Source organism: Vipera berus (genome assembly GCF_964194415.1).
Source record: "Vipera berus genome assembly, chromosome: 2".
Lineage (NCBI taxonomy): Eukaryota > Metazoa > Chordata > Lepidosauria > Squamata > Viperidae > Vipera > Vipera berus.
The window spans coordinates 281,481,877-281,491,908 of record NC_138203.1 but is presented as its reverse complement, the minus strand read 5'-3'; positions in this window follow the sequence as shown (position 1 = coordinate 281,491,908).

The window sequence follows — 10,032 nt, the reverse complement described above, 5'->3', positions numbered from 1 at the left end:
ACTGCTCCACCAAATGCCTCTGTGTGGTACAAAATTTGTGATAGGCTGGGGCTGTGCTCTTGAATGTACTTTTCTCTTCTTTCCGGGTAAAGCTCGGTTAGTTTCTGTTTGAATCAGGAAAACCATCAGCATTTCCCCCTTATGAGAGTACTCTGATTTCTTCTAACTCTTGTTCTTATTCCTGTTCTTGTTTATAAATGGGAAGAGGATTGATTCAACCCCATGAATTATGGACATCCTTCTCCTTCTGATGCTGCTGTTATCCCAGCCAGTCTCTGGGAATCTGAGAATGAAGTGCCCACTGAGTTTGGAGCATCACAACCAAAACAAACCATGGAGCTCTTATAGGCTGGGAGATCACCTCTTCAACAACAATACCACGTATAATATTTTCTTTCACATGTAAGTCATTCAGAGTGACTTTGCGTGACTTTGCAGTTTTAACACTTGCCTTCTTTCCTTCCTACTTACTTACTTCTATATTACAAAACCTGTCTAATTTCTTAAACATTTTTGATATATTTATGATAATTAAACCCAGCCCATCTTCTCAACACTCAGAAAAAATTAAATGGTAATGGGTGAATATAGATTGTCTCTCATTTTGAATGAGTATTACCATGAGACTCAATGGTGTTGAAAGAAAAATCCTCAGGCCCAATTCCAAGCTGGGAGTAAACAAAATGGAGACTAAGACACTGGAAATAAAAATGGAGGTTATTTGGAAAGAAGGTTTATTTATTGAAGAGCAGAACAGCAACGACATGCAGTTCTGGGACAGATGACCAAGTGGTGTTGGGATAGGTGGGCTTTTATACATACTTTGGGGTTTTGTGTTTGGAATGTCCCAGGAGGTTGTGCAATGAGGTGGGCTTGTGTATTCTAAAAGAGTGTTGGGTAACTTCTATTGTGGCTGATGGCTATGTCCTATGTTGGATTTTTTGACTGAGGGGTTGCTGGTTCTAATCCTATCACTCTGCTATTGTTAGCTGTCAAATCTTGCTTCAAGGGATTTTGAGAGATCCTGCCTTGAATGAGCTTCTGCCGGTAGTATTTGTTTGCTCATGAATAGAGCCTCAGTTTTTCTGAATAGTTTATTGAATCTGCAGTTCTAAAAGGTGGTTTCTGCTTAGTTTCTGCTTGGGACAGGAGACTTGGGGCTGTCTTTGCCTAAGATTTTTCATTATTCCTTTGGGGAAATATAATATTCTGCCGTTTTTCCTATTCCTCCAAATATTTCCTTCTCTAGGAGGGTGGGTGGGTGCTGACTTCCAACAATGGGATAGTATAGAAAAACAGAAATATTTTTTAGTTGTTCCTGCTGATGGTAATGATAATAATGTCAGGGGAAAATAACAAGAGCATCCATTGAGTTCAAAGCACAACAGAGTTTATTATTGCTACGTATCTACAAGAATCTAGTCAACTACTGGTCAGTGCTAAATTGGAACTAGATAAAGGTCAATGGAATTCCTGGTGGACAGTGGACATGGGTCTCTTTAGATAACATGTTCGCGTACCACTCTGCCTGTTGGTCTATAGATAACTTGGACAGGGTTGTTTTTTTTTTTTTGCTAGGTTGGTCAATTCCTGCAAAATGTCACACTTGACTACAACCATGACAACTATTTGAGCACTCTTGGCACTTGAGATGCCTTGCTGGACATGCTCTCTACTGGGGAAGCCAATGTTCCCAACTACAGCTGTGGAAGGAAGGACAAACTTTTGGCTCTTCTTGATAGATCTGACAATGACCACTCCATCCATATGGAGACGCCATTGGTCACACTGGTGAATGATCTCTGGCGGGCTCGGGACAGGGGTTGTTTCTTTGTCCTAGTCCTATTAGACCTCTCAGCGGCTTTTGATACCATCGGCCATGGTATCTTACTGTGGCTCCTCAGGGGGTTGGGAGTGGGTGGCACTGTTTTACAGTGGTTCTCCTCCTACCTCCTGGGTTGTTTGCAGTCGGTGTTGGCAGGGGGGCAGAGGTCGGCCTCGAGGCCTCTCGTTTGTGGAGTCCCTCAGGGGTCGGTCCTCTCGCCCCTCCTGTTCAACATCTATATGAAGCCGCTGGGTGAGATCATTCGTGGTTTTGGAGTTGAGTATCATCAGTATGCTGATGATACTCAGCTTTTTATTTCGACCCCAAACCACCCCAGTGATGCCCTCAACGTGATATCCCGTTGCCTGGAGGCAGTGAGGGTCTGGATGGGGAGGAACAGGCTTCATCTTAATCCCGACAAGACCGAGTGGCTGTACATACCGGCATCTCGGGTTATCCAGTCTATTCCATCTTTAACTATGGGGGGTGAGGTGTTACCCCCCCGTAGATAGGGCTCACAACTTGGCTGTCCTTCTTGATTCACAGCTCAGTTTAGAAGATCATATAGGAGCTGTGACCAGGGGGGCTTTTGCCCAGGTTCGCCTGGTGCGCCAGTTGCGGCCCTATTTGGACTGAGATGCCCTACGTACAGTCACTCATGCACTCGTGACCTCTTGGATTGACTACTGCAATGCTCTTTACATGGGGCTGCCCTTGAGGACCACTCAGAGGCTCCAACTGGTGCAGAATGCAGCCGCACGAGTGGTGTTGGGGGTCTCCCGATACTCCCATATAACACCTCTGCTCCGCGAGCTGCATTGGCTTCCAGTTGCCCTCCGGGTGAGATTCAAGGTGCTGGTGATGACCTATAAAGCCCTAAATGGCATGGGTCCAGATTATTTACGGGAGCACCTTCTGCCGGCGTTAACTTCCCATCGTCCTGTGTGCTCCCACAGAGAGGGCCTCCTCAGGGTGCCGTCGGCCAGGGAATGCCGACTGGCGGCCCCCAGGGGGAGAGCATTCTCTGTGGGCGCACCTGCCCTCTGGAACCAGCTCCCTGTTGAGCTCCGGACGGCTCCCGACCTTCGCTCCTTTCGCCGCGACTGGAAAACTTGGTTATTTGAGCTTGCTGGCCTGGACTGAGGGATTGGAATTTTAAATTTTTAGAATGTGATTTACTTGTTGAGGCTAATTTAATTTAATTTATTTTTAACTGTATATATTGTGTTTTACCTGTCAACAAAAGTGCGTATAGTCAAGGCTATGGTCTTCCCAGTTGCAATGTATGGCAGTGAAAGTTGGACCATAAGAAAGGCTGAGCGCCAAAGAATTGAGGCCTTTGAACTCTGGTGCTGGAGAAGACTCTTGCGAGTCCCTTGGACTGCAAGGCGATCAAACCGGTCAGTCCTAGAGGAGATCAATCCTGACTGCTCTTTAGAAGGCCAGATCCTGAAGCTAAAACTCAAATACTTTGGCCACCTAATGAGAAGGAAGGACTCACTGGAGAAGAGCCTAATGCTGGGAAAGATCGAGGGCAATAGAAGAAGGGGACGACAGAGAATGAGGTGGCTGGATGGAGTCACTGAAGCAGTAGGCGTGAGCTTAAATGGACTCCAGAAGATGGTAGAGGACAGGAAGGCCTGGAGGGATGATGTCCATAGGGTCGCGATGAGTCGGACACGACTTCGCAGCTAACAACAACAACAACAATTGTGTTTTAACTGCCCTGTACACCGCCCCGAGTCCTTCGGGAGAAGGGCGGTATATAAATCCAATAAAATAAATAAATAAAATAATAAATATGATAGCATTAGTAAGCCCCTACAAAGTCGCCCAGGTTTGTGTGTGTGTGTGTGTGTGTGTGTGTGTTTTGTTTAGCTGATGGAGGGTGTGGGGTTGCAATGAGTGAGCAATTGATCCAACCATACCTTCTGTATGGAATTTAAGGGTGGCTTTTCACCATGACTGTTGGCTTGGGATTCTTTTTTTTTTTTGTAAAAGTTTTTATTGTTTTTGTTCCCATACATTCAGTAACAATTTTTCAACCAATGTGCTGTCTGAGTTTACATTCGCTAATACATATTTAATTCCTAATCCTTAGTTCTTTCCTCTAGCCATCGATAAAATAAGTCCCATGTTTGATAATATTCCATTTCTTCTTTTTCTTTCAGTCTCATAGCCAGTCTATCCATCTCTGCACACTCTAGTATTATTTTTTAATTATTTCTTCATCTGATGGTATTCCTTCATTTTTCCAGTAGTGTGCAAATATAATTCTTGCTGCTGTGGTGACATGCAAAATCAAATATGTGCTTTGTTTGTTAGCCTTTTCTGGCATTATACCTAATTTAAAAAGTTCAGGTTTAAAATATACATGTTCTCCCAATATCTTTTCTAGTCAGGGATGTATCTTTTTCCAATAACTCTTTACTTTGTCACAAGTCCACCAAACATGATAATAATTTATTTTTATTTTTTTATTTTAATTCCATTTATATCCTGCCCTTCTCCGAAGACTCAGGGCGGTTTACAAGCTTAGCAGTAGCCTTCATTCTATGTATATGCCTGCTTATTAGGGCTTTCACACACACACACACCCAAGCGGCATTATTACAAAGTCAGCTTATTGCCCCCAACAATCTGGGTCCTCATTTTACCTACCTCAGAAGGATGGAAGGCTGAGTCAACCTTGAGCCTGGTGGGACTCGAACCTGCACTAATTGCAGGCAGCTGATGTTACTTAAGGAGGTATTAGCCCACTGCTCCACCAAGGCTCCCTGACTTATGTTTACATTTCCAACATCTATCTGATATGTGTTTGAACATTTTTGCTAGTTTTGCTGGTGGCAAGTGCTATCTATAAAACATTTTATATAAATTTTCTTTGTAGGAAGTTGACATTGTCAGTTTGTAATTTCTTTCCCATAAATTTTGCCATTTTTCTAATTTATATTGTATCCAAAAAATTTCTCCCATCTTATCATTGTTTCTTTAACTTCTTCGCTTTCCATTTTCAAAGTTAATAGAAAATTATACATTTTCTTAATTAGTTTCTCATCAGAAGTTAACAATGTCTTATCAAACACAGTTTGTTCCTTATAAAATCCATACAGTTTAACATCTCTATCATATCTAGCTTGCATTTGTAAATGTGTCAACCATGATAAATTTCTTGTTTGGATTTTAAATTCCCTTCAGAGTTTAGAATATCTCTATATGTCTAGATTTTTTCAAAGTTCACTAAATTTGAAAGATATAGTAGTATAGCCAGCCGTACCAACAGGCTGAAGAACAGCTTTTATCCATGGGCTGTTAGGCTCTTGAACGGGAAATAATTTTATAAACTTTATGTATGATTGACTTGCGAGGCCGGTGTGTTGTGCAATTAGCTCACATGGTGTAATATGATGGATGGTTTGTTGTCCATGTGAGTTGGGGGTGGGGGCATGAAGGGAGGCTCAGCCAATCTCAATGTATACATGGTTGTACTTTGACAATAAAGGTTCATTCATACAAATGCTTCCATTGTTGACAACCACCCTGGAATTTTCAAATATATTTTGCATTTTATTTTTTCCCATGTTAATAATGCATTTCTTATATAGTGATTTTGGAAATATTTATGAACTTTATTTTTCCTGTACCATAAAAAAATGTGCCACCTCAAGTGTAAATCATGTCCCTCTAGATATAACAGCCTTTTATTTCTAACAGTTATCCATTCTATTACCCATGTTAATGCAGATGCTTGATAATATAAAACCCACTCTGGTAAACCAAGACCTCCATTTTCCTTGGCATCATAATTCTAGTTTCTTTCCTTGCCAAATAAATTTCAAGATTAATACATTTAAGTCTTCAAAGAATTTTTTCTCACGTTTTATAGGTATTGTTTGGAATAAGATTTTCAGTAGTATGTTCATTTTCACTGTAGCAATTCTTCCTAATATTGACAATTGCAAGTTTTTTTTCCATTTTTCCAAATCCAGTCTTATTTGATTCAATAGTTTTGTATAATTATCTTTTTTTTTTATCATTGAACATCTTGCTGTTAAATATATTCCCAGATATTTGACCTTTTTAACTATTTGAAAATCTGTTCTTTCCGACATGGCTGGGCTTAACTAGGGGCCTCGAGTGGAGACGTGCTAAGAGGCCCCTGATAAAATTTTTAGCCGGTTATTTTAAAAGGTTAGGGAGGGGGAGGGAGGGGAGGGGAGGGAGGGAATCTTTAACCGGCACTCAGTCTGGACCTGTTAGAGGTCCTGACGGGATGGGGTCGGGGGGGGTGGCTGCTGGTTCTGGGAATGTGGGGGTGGGGCTTCAAATCCCCATGGCGATAGGGAATGGCAGCAGGTGTTTGCGCGGAGGGCCATATCAACACCTGGGATCGCGCCCCCGCTATCTCCGAGCAGTGGCGCGCTCCGACCCTCCGGTTAGCACCCTCTTACCCGGGGATGAGGGTGATCAGGCCCCTGAGCTCAGGTTGGTCTATTTTAACGCTAGATCCGTAGTTAACAAAGCTCCCCTCATCCATGATCTGATCGAGGAGGAAGGTGCGGATCTAGCGTGCATCACGGAAACTTGGTTGGGTTCGGAGGGAGGGGTGCCTCTCACCGAGTTATGCCCGCCAGGTTTCCGGGTGCTGCACCAGCCACGGGCTCAGGGCAGGGGTGGTGGGGTGGCAGTGGTTATTCGGGAGACTTTGTGTCCCCGGGAGGCCATCATTGTCCAGATGGCCGGGAGCGAATCCCTCCTCTTGAGATGTGGTTCTCGGGTTCAGTTGGGTTTGTTGCTCACATACCTGGCGCCCAGCTGTGTGGCAACAGCCCTGCCTGAGCTGCTCGACACCCTCTCAGGGTTGGCGGTGGAGTTCCCCAGGCTTATAGTCCTGGGTGACTTCAACCTGCCGTCACTGGGAGGGTCGTCGGAGTTAGCTCGGGAGTTCATGGCTTCCATGACAGCCATGGGCCTGACCCAGGTTATTGAGGCCCCGACTCATGTGGGGGATCATACTCTCGACCTGGTATTCCTGTCTGGACAGTGGTTGGATGATCTGGGAGGGGGCTCCCCGTCCATCACCCCTCTGTCATGGTCAGATCACCACCTCCTGAGGCTGGTTTTCCGTCATGCCACCCCCCCGCCGCTGGGCGGCGGAACCGACCAGGTGGTTCCGCCCCAGGCGCCTAATGGACCCGGATCGATTCCAGAGGGCGCTTGGGCCTATACCTATCACCCTTACCCACAGCCCAGTCGATGCTCTGGTGGAGGCCTGGGAAACGGCTGCCACCAGGGCACTTGACGGCGTTGTACCCATGCGACCTCTGACCCGGCGCAGATCCCGTTGGGCCCCATGGTTCTCTGTGGAGCTCCGGGAGATGAAGCGTCGGAGACGAGGTCTAGAGAGCGGTTGGAGATCCAGCCGATCCGAATCCGACCGATTGCAGTTAAGAACCTTTATAAGGTCTTATCTTGCGGCGATAAGGATGGCGAAGTCTAACTACTTTGCCGCCCTTATCGCGTCCGCAGATAATCGCCCGGCCGCCCTGTTTAGGGTGACTCGCTCCCTCCTTAACCAGGAGGTGAGAGAGGATCCCTTGCAGGGACGAGCCGAGGAGTTTAGTCATCATCTGGCGGACAAAATCGCTCGGATCCGGACCGGCCTGGACTCTGACTGGGCAGAGTCTGATGTGGAGGAATCAGGCGGTCTTGAGCACGTTATCTGGACTGAGTTCGACCCTGTTTCCCCTGATGATATGGACAGGATCATGGGGAGACTGAGCACCACCACGTGTTTGTTGGATCCGTGCCCCTCCTGGCTAGCTTATGCGGCTCGGGAAAGAACACGAGGCTGGTTCCATGCAGTAATAACTGCTTCTCTGAAGGAGGGTGTCTTCCCTGCCGCCTTGAAGGAGGCGGTGGTGAGACCCCTTCTCAAGAAGCCTGCTTTGGACCCGGCTGCTTTAGACAACTACCGTCCAGTCTCCAACCTTCGCTTTCTGGCGAAGGTTGTTGAGAGTGTGGTGGTGCATCAGCTCCCTCTGTTCCTGGAGGAAACTGATTATCTGGACCCGTACCAATCGGGTTTCAGGCCCGGACACAGCACGGAGACGGCATTGGTCGCGCTGGTGAATGATCTCTGGAGGGCAAGGGACAGGGGTTGCTCCTCTGTCCTGGTCCTATTAGATCTCTCAGCGGCTTTCGATACCATCAACCATGGTATCCTGCTGCGGCGTCTCAGGGGGTTGGGAGTGGGAGGCACCGTTTTACGGTGGTTCTCCTCCTACCTCCAGGGCCGCTCGCAGTCGGTGTTGACGGGAGGGCAGAGATCCGCCCCGAGGCCTCTCATTTGTGGAGTCCCTCAGGGGTCGGTTCTCTCGCCTCTCCTGTTCAACATCTATATGAAGCCGCTGGGCGAGATCATTCGTGGCTTCGGGGTGGGGTATCACCAGTACGCTGATGATACCCAACTTTTTCTTTCCACCCCGAACCAACCCAGCGATGCCCTCTCTGTGATGTCCCGGTGCCTGGAGGCGGTTCAGGTCTGGATGGGGAGAAACAGGCTTCGTCTCAATCCCGCCAAGACTGAGTGGCTGTGCATATCGGCATCTCGGGTTAACCAAGTTATTCCACCTCTAACGATGGGGGGTGAGGTGTTACCCCCCGTTGATAGGGCTCGCAACTTGGGCGTCCTCCTGGACTCACGGCTCAATTTTGAAGATCACATAGGAGCCGTGACCAGGGGGGCTTTTGCACAGGTTCGCCTGGTGCACCAGTTGCGTCCCTATCTGGACCGAGACGCCCTACGCACAGTTACTCATGCGCTTGTGACCTCCCGTTTGGACTACTGTAACGCTCTCTACATGGGGCTGCCCTTGAAGACCACTCGGAGGCTTCAACTGGTGCAGAATGCGGCCGCGCGAGTTGTAATGGGGGTCTCCCGATACTCCCATGTAACACCTCTACTCCGCGAGCTGCATTGGCTTCCGGTTGCCCTCCGGGTGAAATTCAAGGTGCTGGTTATCACCTATAAAGCCCTACATGGCCTGGGTCCGGGGTATTTGAGGGAACACCTGCTGCCATCATCAAACGCCCTTCGCCCAGTGCGCTCCCACAGGGAGGGTCTGCTCAGGGTCCCGCCGGTAAGAGATTGCCGGCGGGTGACACCCAGGGATAGGGCCTTCTCAGTGGGGGCGCCTGCCCTCTGGAACCAGCTGCCGGTGGAGCTGAGGACTGCTCCCGACCTCCGATCATTCCGCCAGGGCCTGAAGACCTGGCTCTTCGAGCTCTCGGGCCCAGACTGAGGAGAAATTTTAATTTGGGGTTCTTTTTAATCGACTACGGGGTCAATTTAATATTTTTTAATTTGGTTCTTAATTTTTGTATTTTGGATTTTTAATTCCCTGTAAACTGCCCTGAGTCCTCAGGGAATAGGGCGGTATATAAATATAACTAAATAAATAAATAAATAAATTATTTTTTTTTGCTTAACTGTAAGGTTTTTAACTATTACTTTGGTTTTTTCTCTGTTTATTTTCAGTCCTGCCATTTTTCCATACTGTTCTATCTTTCCCAACAGTTTGGGAATCATCTCTAAAGGTTCTTCTAAAATAAATACCAAATCATCAGCAAATGCTTGTAATTTATATGTTATGCCTTTTATTTCTAGTCTTTTAATTTCTATATCTTGTCTAATATTTCTATTTAGAACTTCTAAAGTGAAAATAAATAACAATGGAGATAATGGACATCCTTGCCTTGTGCCTTTTCTTATCTCAAAGTTCTCAGAATAGTCTCCATTCACAATCACTTTCGCTGTTTGTTTATTGTATATTGTTTTTATCATGTTTATAGAATTCTGTCCAAAGTCCATTATTTTTAATTGCTGAATCATAAATTGCCAGGAAACTTTATCAAATGCCTTTTGAGCATCTAGGAATAGTAGTGCCAGTTGTTTCCCTGGATGTAATTCATAATATTCCAATACATCCATTATCGCTCTTAAATTATTTTTAATTTGTCTCTTAGGCAAAAAACCATTTTGGTCTGAATGTATAAATTCAGTTAGGAATCTTTTCAGTCTCTCTGCCATTATTGAAGTAAAAATTTTGTAATCCACATTTAGTAATGATATAGGTCTATAATTTTTTATCTGTGTCAAATCTGAGTCTTCTTTTGGTATTAAGGTAATATTTGCTTCTATCCAT